Source organism: Pantherophis guttatus, chromosome 2 (genome assembly GCF_059756535.1).
Source record: "Pantherophis guttatus breed Tessera chromosome 2, ASM5975653v1, whole genome shotgun sequence".
NCBI classification, from domain to species: domain Eukaryota; kingdom Metazoa; phylum Chordata; class Lepidosauria; order Squamata; family Colubridae; genus Pantherophis; species Pantherophis guttatus.
In genome coordinates, this window is record NC_142064.1 from 40,069,661 (window position 1) to 40,087,026 (window position 17,366).

Consider the following 17,366-nt stretch of genomic DNA (forward strand, 5'->3'; position numbering starts at 1 on the left):
ATAATGTCTAACTGTTGTTGCATTGCAAAAACTGCAAGTTGTCAAGAAGCATTAGACTGCAGCACATGGATGGATTGATAAGTTCCATGGCTTTTTCCCATAACTATATCTAAAGGCTGATATATGGATTGCTATTTGATTTATCTAAGCAAGTGATGGTATTTAACCAAGTTTGACTGACCTCAGAAAGTTGAGCATGGTCAAACCTGGTTAATATATGGATGGGAAATCACCAGGAATCCCAAGATCACAGGTGTTATTGGGCATTAAAAAAAATAAATAAATACTGGATGAGGCAGTGGTAAACATATTTCAACATTTTGTTAGCATGTAAAGTCCAGGCAGTCATTGGAAATTTATCTTTAGTTCGGAGAGTCTTTACAGATTGTTAAAACAAACTGATATTTTTTTCTTCTTTTTCTCATCTATTTTTTTGGGGGGATCATGTTCATAAAAACAAGCAGAAAGTGTCTTGGTTTTATCAGTTGCACATATGCTACTCTGGAAGCTTTTTAATTAGACTGTGGTAAAAATGCTTTAAATATACAGAATTTTTAATTGAATTACACAATAGAAATCAAATAAGATTATCCATAAGCCAGTAGTGTGTAGCCAGCTTCCTAATTCAGTTCTGATCTCATGACACTGAGTGTATTGCCCTACCAGGACAGCCAGTATAATTAAGCTTAGTTTCAGAAATCAGGTTCTGGGTCTGATTTCCCCAGCAAGATGCTCTCACTTTTTTCTGTAAAAAGAAAGGCTACAACATTCAAAGCTTTTTAGCTGAGAAGGAGGGAGAAATTGAACATATATAGAAGGAATATACATTTATACATGATGTAGAAAACAGATTTTTCTCCCTCTCAAAATGTTGAAATTCAGACTTATCTATTATTAAAAATAAATGTGGGAAGCCTTGGTACCGATAAAAGTTATTTTTGTTTATATAATACTCTTCTCAGATCTGATGATAAGTTTTAAAAGACAAATGTATGAGGATCAGATCAGATCAGGCTACTAATAATTACCAGATTAGATGGCTATATACTACTTCCCAAAGAATAATATTACCTTAAATGCCAAATGGAACAATAGCAGAAGAGAGCTATCAACTTCTCTTCCAGTTTGGAAACTCTACATTGTGTATCTACCGGTATACCTGAATTTGTGTGGAACTTGATCCAATATGAAAAAGTTTTAATTCTAATCTTATAATAATAGATTAATTGTATTTTTAAATAATCCAATAAGTACTACCAAAGAGCCACAATTTGTTCAGTGTTTATTCCACACAGGAAAGTTCTCCTATTACTTTAGTTTACTTATTTACTTACTTACTTACTTTACAAAATTTAGATGGCTGCCCACTCACTCTCAGTGATTTATAATCTATTGTCTAGATTATGAAGATTATGACTATTACAGCTCTTATAGAAACTCTGCAAATTTTTGCTTGCAGATCTCAAGAGGAGAGATTCATTTTATATATTCCTGATCTCAAGGTATACATAATAAAAGCTAATAAATACTTCAAGGGGCGGCTGAACATTGGGTACTTCTATGATAATATTAAGAATGTTGGATAAGAAATAAAATATATATTTTTATTATACTTTAGAATTGGTCATAAACTTCAAAGAATCCTAGAGTGTGTAATCAGGTCTTTGAAATATAAAGATACTGAGAGATAATTATGACTATAGAGTAACAAGAAGGAATATGGCATTGTGCAATGCCTGGGGCTTTCCTGAGAACATCTAATTTTTTAAAAATACATAACAGCAGTCATACTAAATTTTCCAAAAGTACACATTACCTGAAATGTATTTAACAAGCTGAATTGAACCACAATAAATGTGGTGATTTATACCTTTTGTAGCTTTACTGTAAAATTATTGATAGTCCATAAAAGGAGAAGTACCGTATTTTTCAGACTATAAGACGCTTCGAAGTATAAGATGCACCTAGCTTTTGGGGAGAAAAGCAAAGGGGAAAAAATCTGCCTCTGCTTCCCAGCAATTTACTTCCTTGCAGCAAACAGCCTGGTCAGCTTCAGCACAGCCTGATTTAGCACAAGCAGCTGATTGGTGGTTGGATCGGTTTCCCGGAATACTGCCTGTCAGCTGTTCCAGGTTGCAGGGATCGCCTCCACCCGTCACTGCCATTGCCACCCATTGGTCCTGTTGCTGCCTATCACCACCTCCGTGCCCCATTTTCGGCCTCCATGCATCCCATTTTCGGCCTCCACATGCCCCATTTTCAGCCTCCACGTGTTCCAAGTGATGGGGATAGGCAGCGGCAGCAATCCCCACTGTCTGGAACGGGCCAAAAACAGGACACGCGGAAGCTGTGGAAGCTGTGTGTGGAGGATGAAAATGGGGCATGCGGAGACAGTGATAGTGGTAGCAATGATGGGCGGTGATGGGGGCGATGGGTGGTGGCAATCCCTGCAGCCTGGAACAGCTGATAGGTGGTATTCCGGGAGGCCGATCCAACTGCCAATCAGCAACTTGTGCTAAATCAGGCTGTGCTGAAGCTGATCAGGCTGTTTGCTGTAAGGAGGTAAATTGCTGGGAAACAGAGGCAGGTTTTTTCCCCCTTGCTTTTCTCCCCAAAAGCTAGATGACCAGGCTGTTTGCTGTTTGCTGCAAGGAGGTAAAATGCTGGGAGGCAAAGGCGAAAGGGTAGTGGCCAGCAGGTGGGTGGGGCTTCAGCAACATTCGTTGTATAAGACGCACAGACATTCCCACCCACTATTTTTTGGGGGGAAGGGCGTCTTATACACCGAAAAATATGGTAGTTTACCAAGTAGCTACATATAGTATATGCTATGATGAATTGCCACTTTTGGTCCTCTATTGGGCTGCAAAGAATATATCTAATGCATGGAAGGAGAACTATACAACACTTGAGGCCTACTTCCAATACTTGTGCTGTTCCTAGCTTTTACCCATGCCAGCGAGCATAGTGTGGAATGTGTCAACAGCAGGATCTCAGACTTTTGAATTCTTTGAACCAATGGGAAATGTATATGTTTCTTTCTAGCATGGGGACTAATTAATCCTTTTTGGTGATTTTGTTTCCATTCATCAACAAATTCTTTCTTTTAGCTACTCTGCTTACTTTTGAGATTTCTGTTTCAGGTTTATGAGATGTTTCCAGGTGATTCCACTGGGTGAGAATGAAACTGTAGAATCTATGAGTCTTCAGGTATTTGATAGTTACTTATTATAAAAATACTAAAAGTAATATTTTTTATAAAAGTATAAAAGTTATTATAAAAGTAAAATCTCCAACTTGAGGTTGATTCCTTGTAACTTTATCCATGTAGTTTTGTTAACAACATAAAGTGATTTGCTAATACTCGTTTTTAATGTGTGTGTGTTTTTTAACTCCGTAGTCCTAGCATTTCCTGCATGACCCCATCTTATTGATCAACCAGGTCAATACTTAGTTTTTTTGTTTCTTTGTCTATCCTTTAGGAGCTGATATACCTAAAGGGACACACAGATACTTTCCTTACTTTTATTTCCAATTATATTATTCCCATATAGAGGGAAAAATGATTGTAAAAGCATTAACTGCTAGTGGGGGTGTGAACTGATTTCTGTGATTAAGATCTATTAAGCACAGATAAGAATGACACTATAAATACCTCATAAATCTAACCTTTTAATCTGTGATATCTTTCCAGACTTTTAATTCTGAAATGTCACCATTTTGTAACTGATTTGAACTGACTGTGTTCCCTTGCTTTCCACTGTTTTCCATATCTGTGCAGTACTAATCTGCAGTTGAATCAGCTCCAGTCTTTGTTCTTTAATCAGTTCTTCTATTTTTTTTCAATTCAAAGTTTTTATTTACTATAAGCAGTTTGATACGATTAACCTAATCAAAATCTATTCTGTAATCATTGAAGCATATAGTGACTTCTTTTTGGCATTCTTTGGCTTTCTCAATTATCCAGCATGCATCAGCAAAAATGTCTCATGCTCCCTGGCCTTTTCTATAACCATATTTGGCATTTATTTTTTCCACGTGGATCTCTTATCTGTGTTGGATGATCCTAAGCATTGTTTTTCTGTCATATGAAATTAAGGATATTATGTAATAGTTTGCATATTCTGTCAAGTCTCTTTTTGGTATTTTCTAGATTACTTTAGGTATAGCCTTTGTTGATTCTTTTGCTGCTGCTTTCTCTAATTCTATGGTTATTTTATCAGTTTCTGTAGCCTTCTGACATGGTAATGACCACTATACTATTCTAAACTAACATCAGTAGTAAAAATTCGTGTGAATGGGAAATATCTTCTAAGGTATCTTGGAAGTTCATATCTTCACCATACAGCATACAGCATCCTTTCATCTTCATTTGATTTCCTTTAAATTGTTTATTATCTATCAATTGGCATCCTTTAACATACAATTCGAAGCTGAAATCTTCTTCTGAGATCAGGGATATTTTGAAATATTTTTTTTTCAATGTCTGTTTTCATCTTCTATATCTTTATAAATATCGTTTTAATATTTCTCTTTATTTCTTCCAACAGCTCTCTGAAACTCTTTTTAAGTTCCTTCCTTAACAAAGTTACAGTTCTATGGTCTTTGATTTGGTGTCTTATGATTTTCTCATGTACTCTACCTTCAGTCTAGCTAAAAAAATCTCAGTTGAGTTGAACAGACCAGAAGCCCTTACCATGTGGCTTCAATCTTATTAGTTTATGTTGCACTCAAAAGCAAGTTATAGCTGAACCAGAAATTTAATCTTGAAAAATACACTTGGGGAATTCTCCTTTGATTCTGAATGTTTATTATGGCTTTCTCCAAGTTTTTGTTCTCCATATGTGTTAAGACAAAAGGTTCCTAGTCACATTGAGTGACTGTTAGGTTTGCCTTCAGTATTATTTGATCTTAAATTGTGCGTGTTGTTAAGGATATTCTTAAATTTGGTTTGTAACTGTGTAACAATATCTATGGCTTCCTTGTCAGTTTTAGTTATTATGGCTATATCATCTGTAAACAATAACAAAAATGATACTAACCCATTATTATTTTCTCTTTTAAAGAGACACTTATCCGCTACACCTTCATGAAAACCGATCTTATTTAGCTCTTTAACTATACATTGGTTCCACTCAAACCCTGATTGTCTCAAACCATAAAGGCTTTTATTTAACTTCCAGCAATCAGTGTGGTTTTGTGTTTCAACTCCTAAAGGCTTCCTCATATAGATGGTGTGTCTCAATGGAGCATGCAAGTATGCTGTCTCTACATCTATATGGTTATAAATATTTATTATTAGCCACCCACACTAGCATTGTTCTTAAAGTACTAGCACATAAACTAGGAGCAAAAACCTCATTGAAATCTTTTTCGGTCTGAGAAAAACCTTGAGCTACAAGGCGAGCTTTATGGGTTACCGTCCCATATATGCTTTTCTTAATTTTGTAAACCCATCTACAACTTATTCATTTTTCACCAGGTGGCAATTTCACAGTTTCGTAAACACCTAACTGAGTTAAAGAATTAATTTCATTACTCATTGCCTCCTTCCAAGCATTCTGTTCCTTTTCAGGATAAAGCTTGATATCCTCATAACTTGAAGATTCTATGTTAACCTGGCAAACTATGGTTGCTTTATATCGATCAGGTGGATGCCTTTCCCTAGTAGATCTCCTAGGTAATACAAGACTTACTGCAGATGGTTCATCTGACTCCTCCCCTAAAACTACCTCCTTTAAATCTACTTCCTGTTCTTCATCCTTGATAGAGGATTCTACATTAACTAAATCCTCAGGAATATCATCAGGAATATGATGCTCTATACTAACAGTATTATTATCATGTCTATAATCTGCATGCTCTAGTTTATCCCATCCTTCGTGCTCTAGAAATTTAGCACTTGCACTACAGTAAACATTAGTAGTTCCCTGTGCCCAAAATCTAAAAGACCTGTGATTTGATTCATAGCCAACGAAAAACATTTTTCTGGCTCTCTGTTGATCCTTTCTCCTTAAACTAGATGGAATATGTACCCAAGCTGGGGCTCCAAATGTGTGTAAGTAACTAAGATTTGGTTTCCTCCCATGCCATAAGGTGAATGGTATTTCACCTGTAGAGGAATTAACCACGTTGTTTAACACATGGTTAGCACACATAACAGCCTCACCCCATAAATTTTCAGGCAAACCAGAATCTGCCAACATAGTTCTAGTCATGGCTTGTAATGTTTGACCTCTTCTCTCGATATACGGATTGTGTTGTGCTCTGTACAGAGCAGACAGTTTATGCTGGATCCCTGCATCCTGCAAAAACTTTTCCAACCTTTGGTTGGTAAATTCTGTACCATTATCAGTCACTAAGCATTTAACCTTAAATTTCTGTTTCCTTTCCACAAAACGCAGCCAGTTGTTAATATGCTGGAATGTTTCACTTTTTGTTTTCATAACAGAATCCGTATCTTGAATACTGGTCTACTATGCTTAGAATATAGCAGACACCTCCTATGCTGGGTTTTTTGGGTCCACTTAGGTCTACAAACACTACCTCTAATGGCTTTTTGGTTTTAAAACCATTAACATGGTTTGCGGGTGTTACCCTACTTTTTTGCTGACTACAGGCATTGCAATTCAGATATTTACTACATGCTTGTAGTTTTATCCCTTAAGATAACTGAACTGTTTTCTTTAACATCCTGAAATTTAAATGCCCAAGTCTCCGGTGTAACAGATGAATACATTCATCATGTGGTTTAACATTCTTATAAACAGACTTAGACTTAGCCACCAATACTGGGTTATCCCTTGAAATAAATAAATTATTTTCTAAACTTGCAGTAACAACCTTGCCATCTTTCTCAATAAAACACTTATCATTTTTAAATGTTACTGTAAACCCAAATAGCAATAATGATTTAACAGATAATAAATTGAATTTTAACCCAAGAATATATAACATAAGCAATGGTTCATTACTAAATGACTAACGAGCAACACCCTCTCCAGTTACCTTAACCTCCCAGCCATTTGCTAGTTTAACATGTTGGTTACTCTTCTCCATTTTAACAAAAAAATTTCTATTTCTAGAAATAGATTGAGAAGCACCACTGTCAACAACCCAACAATCCTGGTTAACATCAGTAGTTGAACTGGATATAGCTAAATTACAACCCTTCTTGGGTCTAGTATTGTCCCTAACAGACATTTTCTTATTCTTACAATACTTAGCTATATGCCCTTTAGCCCCACAAGCAAAACAACGTTTTACAAAATAAGCAGTTGAATACATTTTTTCTTCTTTTGGTTGTTGCACTCTCAACTGATCCCTTTCTTGTCTTCTTTTGGATTCTTCCAATAACCTACCGTTTATGCCAGCCAATGTCAGTTCATCTCTGGACAAAACCTCTAACGAAGAAACATAGTCGTCATAACTATCGTCCAAAGAAGAAAGAATTATATAAACTTGTTGTAGTTCTGAGAAAACAAGTTTCTTTTCATGCAGCTCCTGGAAAATTCTGGTCATGGATTCCAAATGAGCCATCATATCTCCACCTTTAAGAAGATGTTGTTTAAATAATCTCCATGTGAGATAAATATGAGCACCCACAGAGTCACGAACATATAGTCTCTTCAACTTGGTCCAACACCTAGCAGCAGACTCTTCGCCACGAATATGGACATGCTGCTGGTCACCCAGTGTTAGTCCAATAATGCAAAGAGCTCGTTCATTGTCTCTGTTAAACTTGGCTAATTTTTTCGCATCTTCCTCTTCAGCAAGATCCCATGTTGTTACATCCGGTGGATTATGAACTATGTCCCACAGTCCTTCTCTACGCAAAAGTAGATTACATTTTGTAGACCAGGATACATAGTTTGTTTCATCCAGCTGGGTTATCATGGAAAAATTTTCTGCTTGTTCTAGTGCCATCTTCACTTGGATTGTATATCACACAGTTTGTACTATTCACATTAACTCTCAGTTTAGCTCTTAACAATCCTAGTTAGTTCTGGTTGGCTCTGGGCCCATAACCAATGTTAAGGATATTGTTGTTGTGTTACCAATCAGCAGAGTGTAGAGCACAGAGAAACATTGCTGAGAGCAATGAATAAGAGATGTGAAAACTGGTTTATCAAAAGTTTACTTTATAGTGAAAAAACAATCTCATAGTCTTTAAATTAATCCAAGTCTTTGCCAGTTAAATCAGTCCAGTGATACAAAAATCTTCTTACCACACAAACAGTAGTTGGTTAGAATAACAAACTCACTCTGGTTCACAAACCACGATGATAGCAGATCCCTCCAACGATGATAGCACAATGATAGCAACTCCTCACACTATGGTAGCATATCATCAACTGAATATGTTACAGTACCTTTCTTAAATATGTTTACAATCAGTGATTATCTAATTACAGCATGACTCAGCATTACAATGAATCAGCAGTAAAACTTTAAAGTCACACAATACATATTCATATTAAAGTCACAGAACACATATATTGCCTGGACAACTTGTTAGGCTCAAACCATATCCTAACATGTGCTGTATCAGTTTATGCCTAGCTATTTGAGAATTGTTCCCATTTTATACTCTAAATCTGCTGTCTTTGAAAATGTTTAAGAAATCAGTTAAACGCTTCTATGTTGTAACCTTCCACATCTTGGATTTTGATATCATACTATAAAGTTAAAAATCCTCATCATCCAAACACAAATTACAAATGTGCAAGGAACCTCTAAACAGATGCTTTCTTTTAGGAGGCACTGATGATAATTGTCTGATTTTATGAACAAACTCATAAAACGATAAAAATAGTTTTTTTTTTAATTCAACCAAATGTAAATCTATTGCAGGATCCTTTTTCTTACATATTTCAATCACAAGTGGGGCTGGAACTCAGATAGCTGCTACTGTTGCTCTACAACAACCTACATACTGCTTTTGAATGCTCAAAATAGCACATTGATACTTTGAGCGGTAGGTTTTAGTGGTTCTCCCATCAATTTGTCTGATCCTCATTTAAAGCAAACTAAGCTAACTGCCATCACTACAGCAAAGTCTGTAACTTAACCGCATACTTTCAGAAGAAAAAAATACACTTCATTCTGCCTGTCATAAATTGCTGTTTGTCAACTTTAATACATGATCCTTTCTAGAATTTGTGAGATAGGAAAATATATCTTTATCCAAACCTTACATGATTATGTACAATTCTCACATATTTTGCCCTTTGCCTTTATTTAATTTAAAAAAGTCCACAAATGTTGCAACTTTACATTGCCTCAAAAATGATCCAGTCTCTCAATCATTTTACATTATGTCTGTTTTGTTTTTTTTTAAAAAACACAATTATTGTTTTCAGTTAGTGGGTCCTTCTACATTAGTATTCTTAGTGTGGCAATACTTAGATTTGAATAAAGGCAAGATACTATTTATTTTTAAATTCTAGTATATGAGTTTGTCTTTTTTATGTCTACCTAATTCTAGCAATATTAATTTACTAACAAAATAGCAATCATGAAATAGTAATGTCTTCCATTAAGGCTTTCAATGCTGTAAGACTAATCTTTCTATCCAATTCAGATTAGATATATAAGAGATCAAGGCAGGGGTGAAATCCAGCAGGTTCTGGAGAACTGGTAGTGGAATTTTTGAGCAGTTTGGAGAACCGGTAGCAGAAATTTTGAGTAGTTTGGAGAACCGGCAAATACCACCTCTGCTGGCTCCAGAGTGGGGTGGGAATGGAGATTTTGCAATATCTTTTCCCCAGGAATGGGGAGGGAATGGGGATTTTGCAATATCCTTCCCCTGGAGTGGGAATGGAGATTTTACAGTATCCTTCCTCTGCCATGCCCACCAAGCCTTCCTCTGCCAGGTCCACCAATCCATGCCCACCAAGCCACGCCCACAGAACCAGTAATAAAAAAAATTGGATTTCACCACTGGATCAAGGCTGTTACTAGGATAGTTAAGCCAGAGAAAGAAAGAAAGAAAGAAAGAAAGAAAGAAAGAAAGAAAGAAAGAAAGAAAGAAAGAAAGAAAGAAAGAAGGGAGGGAGGGAGGGAGGGAGGGAGGGAGGGAGGGAGGGAGGGAGGGAGGAATTCTAGTACTGGTGATTAGAGCAATACATCTATTTCTTGTTTGACCTTTATAACTAATAATAATTGAATAATAATTTTACTGGAAATATTTATATCTGATCCATTTGTTTCAATAGGCTATTTTTGAAATTCAGAGAACAGATTGTATTGGTAATGGTCTCACAATAATGGAACTATTTTTCTAGAGAAGTATATATGATCTCTAATTTGCAAGTTTTATAGGCCTAAAAGATATCTTATTACAATATGCCTTTATTAATGTTTGATTAACACTGACTAATTCAATATCACTCAGTGAGTTTCTATGTTTTCTTGAAGGTAGAGTTCAACCATGACAGAATCTGATCTACCTAGGTGTAACATTTTTTACCACTTCAGCTCGCATGTACCTAGGACTAACTGCATCTTGGAGTACATCTGCTTTTTTTTCTTATTTGCTCTACAGAGTGTTTTATTTTGTTATATCACAATGCCATGAATTCACAAGTAATTAGTTCCAGCAACTCCCTTTCGTTGCCATTGGTTTGAAGGTTATGGTGTTTTAATTCAAACCATGTGCCCCTTTGCTTCCTTTTTCTTCCTTTCATTTTTCTTCACACATTGAAAAAAAAATTGTCGCTGCTCCTAGAATGCTTAATATGTTTGTGTGCACATTGATTCTCTTAGCGAGGATCCTGCTTTTAACCTTGTTGTTTACAATAATGTGCACAGCATGCCGAGTAATGTTGCATACTTTAACTTGCCATGATAACATTTGTGAGACATGCCTTTAACTGTTCTCATGCCCTTGAATTCACCCTTCTTATAGATGTGCATGTAGGTAGAAAAAGAGACACCATGTTTACAAAAGGATCTTGAGAACATGTCCCTTTCTTCTTTCCCTTTGTGTTTGTCATCTTCTACTTTAAAATGATAGTGACATGTAATATATTAAGTCTTATGTTTTTGTTCTTCCTCAGTTACTTATGCAACCAGTGAACAAAAGAAGTGCAGAGTAAAATTGCCCTATATCTTGATTTCCTAGGTCTAATTTATATATACTACAACTGCATGGTGTACCATGACTACCAAGTTCAATGGAATATTATCCTTTGATATGGCTGGGACAACTGAAAATAAAATAAAGAAGACATCAGTTCAAGAGCTTTTATTTGTTCATTCCCTTTGGTAGTTGTAACCATCACAATAAAAGAAAATGCCATATCTGAGTGAGTATAGGATTCTATTCCACCTTTCCCAAGGGTCTATCAAATTACCATACCATACCATACCCCATACCATACCATCTCTAGTGCAATAGAGGTAAAATCCTGCAAAATGAACTATGAATTTTGTCACTTAGTATATAGGTTACAGTGAAGATTTTATACTTTCCTTTGAAGCAGAAAGTCACATGCATTGTACATGATCATTATTTAAATTAACAATTTATCAAATTTGGCTAATTATACTGGAAGTTAAATCATGCGTCTTGTGATTGGAATTAAAGAAACCATTCTATAAGATATCTTTTAATAGGAGATAGATGCTTCAGGACATTTGTTTCTCTTAATTAGGCTCTGCACAATTTGCTGGCTGAGAGGAGAAAAAGAAAATTGGCTATAAAAAAATTAAATGTCCTTTAATTATTGTTTTAACTTTCCAGTACTTTGAATCTAAAGATGTATGTAATGATTATAAGCCAGTCATTCGTTTTATATTTACTGGCTGAAACTCACCTTATTTTAACTCATTCTGCAAAACTAAAAACACGTCTTAAAATTAAAACAATGGAAACTTATATAATGTAACATGGATTTAGGCCATAATCAAGCAGAGGTAAGATTTTTTTTATCCAAAGTACCCAAGTTAGAATTAAGAAAGAAGGCAAGAGAGTAAAAACAATCAGTTGGCTTAGCCTCTGGGAGCACCCCACCATTAGAAGAAAAAACTTTTGATGATTACCTCTGATTACACTATTTGAAAATTTACTAGTTCGAGAACATTAAATCACAAATGAGAGCAAAAGGAAGTAACAACTGATAATGTCCTCTCTTCTGCTTTCTGCCCATGAGATTCCTTCACTGATCCAAAATCTTTTAAAGAAGAACTCTTCCATTTAGGGAAGACATAATATGTTTATGGGTCCTAAGGCTACCAAAAGGCCTTGAGGACCACCAAAACAGTGGGCAAGTGCACGAAGATTTACTTGTGAATGCGCAAGATTTAAGTTGTATGCGCGAAACCATTCCACTCCCCATCGCCAAAATTGCCAAAGCTGCTGCCACCAGTCTGCAAAACCAAACGTTGGGGATCCCTTCTTTAAGCTATAAATGCATATTTATCAAACATATCTGGCTTCAGACAACATATTAAACCAATCCAAACGAACTATTGTACAACTTAGCACAAAGGTTTTCGATTTTTTCAGGCTTTGAAACATTTTTGATTTTTAAAAATTCCTGAAACCCACCGTGTCTGCACACAGAGACTGATGAGCTGCAATTAACAAAAATGTTTCCTCAGGTGATGAGGCTTCTGAACTTCCCATTCAGCTGCACCTTAGGAACATAATATTTTGCCTCCACTCCCACCTGTTTAGTCTTTCACAGAACCCTGGAGAATGTAGTTTGAAAACTATTGGCTTAATACATTTGGCAATTCCGACAAATTCTGAAACCACTATAAAATTCTGTTGCCAGAGATGTATCTGGTAGGGGAGCCATTCAAATGGCATTGTTCTATATTATATAACTATAGCATCGTTCATTAATATTAGCATGTGATCCATGGTATCTAGTCAAAAAAATATTGGGAGGGATGTCTGGAAACAGAAAGCTTTCCTCCATCTTATTTTTTACAGAACTTAGAATGTGTAGATGTATGTTTTAAATCTAACCTAGAGTTTTTGACAAGAAAATAGTATCTAGCTACCCATTACTTTGTAAGTAATGTAAGAAGTTGTTTTAAGTATTTTTATGCAATGTGATTAAAGGTTTCCTTTCACCTTATTCCTTGATTTAATTTAGTACTTCCCAAATATTTTCCTTCATTCCCCCAAATAGCTTATTAGGAAGTTCTTTTTATCCAAAGTGGGTAAAACATTTTAAGTAGTCAATTTAAATGTCTGCTATGATTGGGTATTGGGTTTGTGCTTTGTTACCCAAAGAAAAACCATTTTTACCCAATCCTGTAATAATATTGAATGAGCCTGTAATACAGTGGACTAAAGCACTGTTATTAACATCTACTGCTTGCAATTACTGCAAGTTCAAATCTCACCAGGCTCAAGGTTGACTCAGCCTTCTATCCTTTCAAAGGTAGGTGAAATGAGGACCCAGATTGTGGGGGCAATAAACTGACTTTGTATAAATATACAAAAGTATGAAGGCTATTGCTTAATGCATTGTAAGCTACCCTGAGTCTCCGGAGAAGGGCGGCATATAAATTAAAGCAAAAAAAAAAAAAAAACCTAAAGATTGAGACTCTTAGAAATAAAAAGATAGAATATAAAGTTGGTTTATTTGATCAAGGTTAAAATAATATATGTTGTTACTTTTGGCAACCCATAATGGAGTTTTTGCTCCATTTAATGGAGTTTCAGACACCAGAATTGAAAAGATGACGTGAGACTAGCATGGATGACGTTACCTTGTTTGGGTAATGAAATGTCTGCAAAAAAACAAGCAAGCTCAGATAGCACGAAGACCCTGTCAATCCTGAGCTACAAATATTATCTTTTATTAATGAAAATATGATGTTTTATGGATTTGTTTATAGATAGGAGATGGACTATGGGATGAAAATATAATTGTTTGTAACTTAGAAGGAGTGAAGAGTCACTTCTTAATATATTTATTATATTCTTTCTTTATTCTTTTCCTTTATTTTTTGTTCATTTTACCCTTTTTACTTCTTTCTCTTTTCTTTCTCTTTTTTTCTTTTCTTTATGTTTAGTTTGTATTAGATTTTATTTATTTTTAATCATTGAATTTATAGGCCCTCCACATTTTATTATTTTTTATTATTAAAGTTTTTACTATTCTAATAAACATTCTTAATCTGTGTGGCTAACTTTAAGCAAACAATTATATACAAATTATAAACATGACATATTTAGTAAAATTCCAACATCCTCAGCTTCATACTTGCTAACAACCTGGATTATTTCTTGGCAACACAATGGAACTTCAGAGATGTTTCCGCTTCCTATTCTAGTGTATAGTCCTGGGATTTCCTGATCATCCTCAGCCAAGTCTTAATCAGATTTGGTCTTGCCCAGATTTTTTTAAGATCTTAGATCTTGTTCATATGCTATGCCATTCTTTTTGAATCTCATGAGCAGATCAAATGAAGCAGAGGCTGTAGCTATAAAGGAAAAATAGGAAAGAAAGCAACAACAACAACATCAACAGCTATTAACCTCAATTTTAAGTTTGGACATATTACATCAGTGCTGCTGCTTGTTATACATAAAAGAATTATAGGCAAGGTTGATTCACGGTACAGACTGATTGATTACAATTTTCAGTGACATCTACTTCAAGTATCAGATGTATTTCAACTGCATAAATTGAAATAGAACAGGAAAACCTTCTAGAATCAAAGAGCAGCATCAATCACTCAATATTCAGAACATTATGGGTTTAGTTGGCTTGCTGTACCTCAATAATGAGAAAATGAACTTAACCTTCCTCAAAAGACATTTCAGGAACTTGAATGCTGCTGCATGGAAGCCCTACCTGAATCTCACGAAGGGGACATCTGGGTCTTCATTTTACTGACCTTGGAAGGCTGAGTCAACCTTTAGCCGGTGAGACTCAAACTGCCAAACTGCTGCAGATGGCAGTCAGCAGAAGTAGCCAAAGGTCACGAAGGAGACCTTTGGTGATGAATTCATATTAAGGGAAGAACAGAGGTTGTCTCTAAATGCCATTCAGTTTTGAAATGAAGAGAAATCCAGGTCTGGTGTTAAGTGATCCAAACCTTACTCACTCTGAGCCTTTTCAAAATGTTGAGAGGCCCAGGAACAGAATGTTCATTTAAGCATACTCTCCCATCCCACATTTTTCATGCTTTATCTTGCATCTTTGTAATGCTTTCCCCAAAGAACTACGGGTCTGTGCTAAGGCTGCAGCTCTGAAATAACTTTCAGCATGGTGTAGTGCTAAGTTTTGATTCATGTTTCTTAAATAAAAAAGATGTGGTTTCCCCTCCTTCATGTATGTGCTTCCCATTTTTCACTGTTTTAAAATATCCCTCGTCTCTAAACCTTATGTCATCTAAAAGTGTTCATTAAAGTTTACTAAAATCTCTCTCATATATATATAATTCCTTCAAACTGCAAATCAAATAAAACTTTATCCTTAAGCATCATTTTCTGTTATATTAAAATTCTGATAATGAATGAAATGATTCCCGAACATAAGAAATGATTACCTGTATTTTGGATTACCATCCGAATGCGTGGTATTCATGAGTTTGTGTGAAACAATAAATTATATGGTAAAAAAAAAAGAAAAAGAATTGGTATGTTTATACTTTCTATCATATATTCTGACTGAAAAGTCTTGGCTTGCAATAAAATAAACTCTGACTACACTTGTCTCTAATTTCTTTGGGTTGCACTATTCTTGTAGAGTATTTCTATGAAATATAAGTATTACATTTAATTCACATAAAACAATACATATTTTTGTATTATATTTTGCAAAATAGAAAATGACCATGTCATGCTTACATATGCTTATCATTTATTTCTACATTTCACCCAGATCTTTGCATGCAATTTGCAATGTCTCAGCAGATTTTAAACAAGTAATTCAGTCATCAGTAATCTTGCAAGCTTTCCTTGTTTACAGATTTTGTGTTATAAAGACTTGTTTTCCACTCTTGCCTCAATTCTTTGGCCCATGATTGTGCAATATTTGCCAGCAGTGAATGAGCCAACTCCACAGATGGCTCTTTTGGTGCCAAGTACTTTGGTATATATTTGCCAATACATATCTAGAAGGCTACATAAACTGGACCTAATCCAAAGAAAAACTGGTGCATTTTCTAGTTACTGGAATCTTCAGCACACCTTATTTCACATTCTTCCTCTTCCATCTATTTTCTTAACTTTTTGAGAAGCATGAAATATTTAATAAAAAGTACTTACTGTTATTAAGAAGAGATCTGCTGAATCATATCAAGATTCATCTTGTGTAGCTTTATATTTTAGTGATGTGCTAGACACCTATGGAAAGTCTATAAACAAGAACATCTAAACTAATGGCTATCACAAAAGCTTATTGCTGTGGCCTTATGTTATTTAAGAGCTGTGGTGGCACTGTGGTTAGAATGCAATACTGCAGGCTAATTCTGCTGACTGCCAGCAGTTCAATTCTCACCGACTCAAAGTTGATTCAGGGTTTCATCCTTCTGAGGTCAATAAAATGAGGACCCAGATTGTTGGGGGAAATATTCTGACTCTGTATACCTTAGAGAGGGCTTAGAGAGGGCTGTAAAGCACGGTGAAGTGGTATATACCCCACCCCATTCCTAAGAGGCCTGTAAGGGGCATGCATAAGCGCACCAGTGCGCCTACCATCTCTGTCCTAATGTTTTCTTTTATTCGTATCCTTTTCATGTATTTATAATTATGTTTACACTTGTACCTGTCATAAAATACATGCTTGACGAAATAAAAAAAAATTAAAAAATGTTTTAAAATGCCACCATAATTTAAGCATTGCAATCTAGTATGGAAATCATTCAGACCATGGGCTGACTTTGTCTATGTATACCATAGATCATAATTTTGCTAAAAATATATATCCTCAAACTATATCACCTTTAATTTAATGCTTGGACAGGTGAAGAAACAAAAAGTGGGCAAACAGCAGCAAGGCAGATAACCTCAGTTTATGTGGTGATGAGTGTATCATTAGAAAATATGAAGTACCACATCATGGGGAAATCTTCCTGAAGAAAATCTATGTGATTACCAAGAGTCAAAAAAAACCAATGATTTTTTTTAAAAAAAATCACTAAATTCTCTTTATATCATAAATCAGAAGTGATTAGTGATAGAGTGATTTGCAGTTGGTCAGCAAGGGTTTTTAATTTCCAATATTTCAATAATAAAGTATTTTCTCCATTCCTAAATTAGATTTCTGAAATTTAAAAAATGAATTGGGAAAAAGAATATCTACATGTATGAATTGTAATAACACATTTTGAGGTTGAACAAATGCAGAGCAATCCCCCTTTTTTACACATCTCTTTGTCCGTTTGTGCTCTTA

The 17,366-nt window shown here is 35.3% G+C and overlaps 2 long non-coding RNA genes and 1 pseudogene across 5 annotated transcripts in view; 1 reads left to right on the plus strand and 2 right to left on the minus strand.

Annotated features, from left to right (window-relative positions):
- LOC132711497 (uncharacterized) overlaps positions 1-11,302 on the plus strand; it is a 59,738-nt gene extending 48,436 nt beyond the window's left edge. Inside the window, exons 3-5 of one of the 4 annotated variants that reach the window (XR_015732117.1) lie at positions 1,460-1,502; positions 3,144-3,210; positions 11,126-11,302. This is a non-coding gene — a long non-coding RNA (uncharacterized LOC132711497). Of the gene's footprint in view, positions 1-1,459; positions 1,503-3,143; positions 3,211-11,060 lie in introns of all 4 variants that reach the window. The other 3 variants (XR_015732116.1, XR_009622381.2, XR_015732115.1) reach the window with 3 other exon arrangements.
- Positions 1-17,366, minus strand: part of LOC148115086 (uncharacterized) — a 93,389-nt gene that overhangs the window by 34,631 nt on the left and 41,392 nt on the right. The window lies entirely within an intron of this gene.
- Positions 10,566-10,997, minus strand: LOC117679129 (large ribosomal subunit protein eL21 pseudogene; annotated as a pseudogene).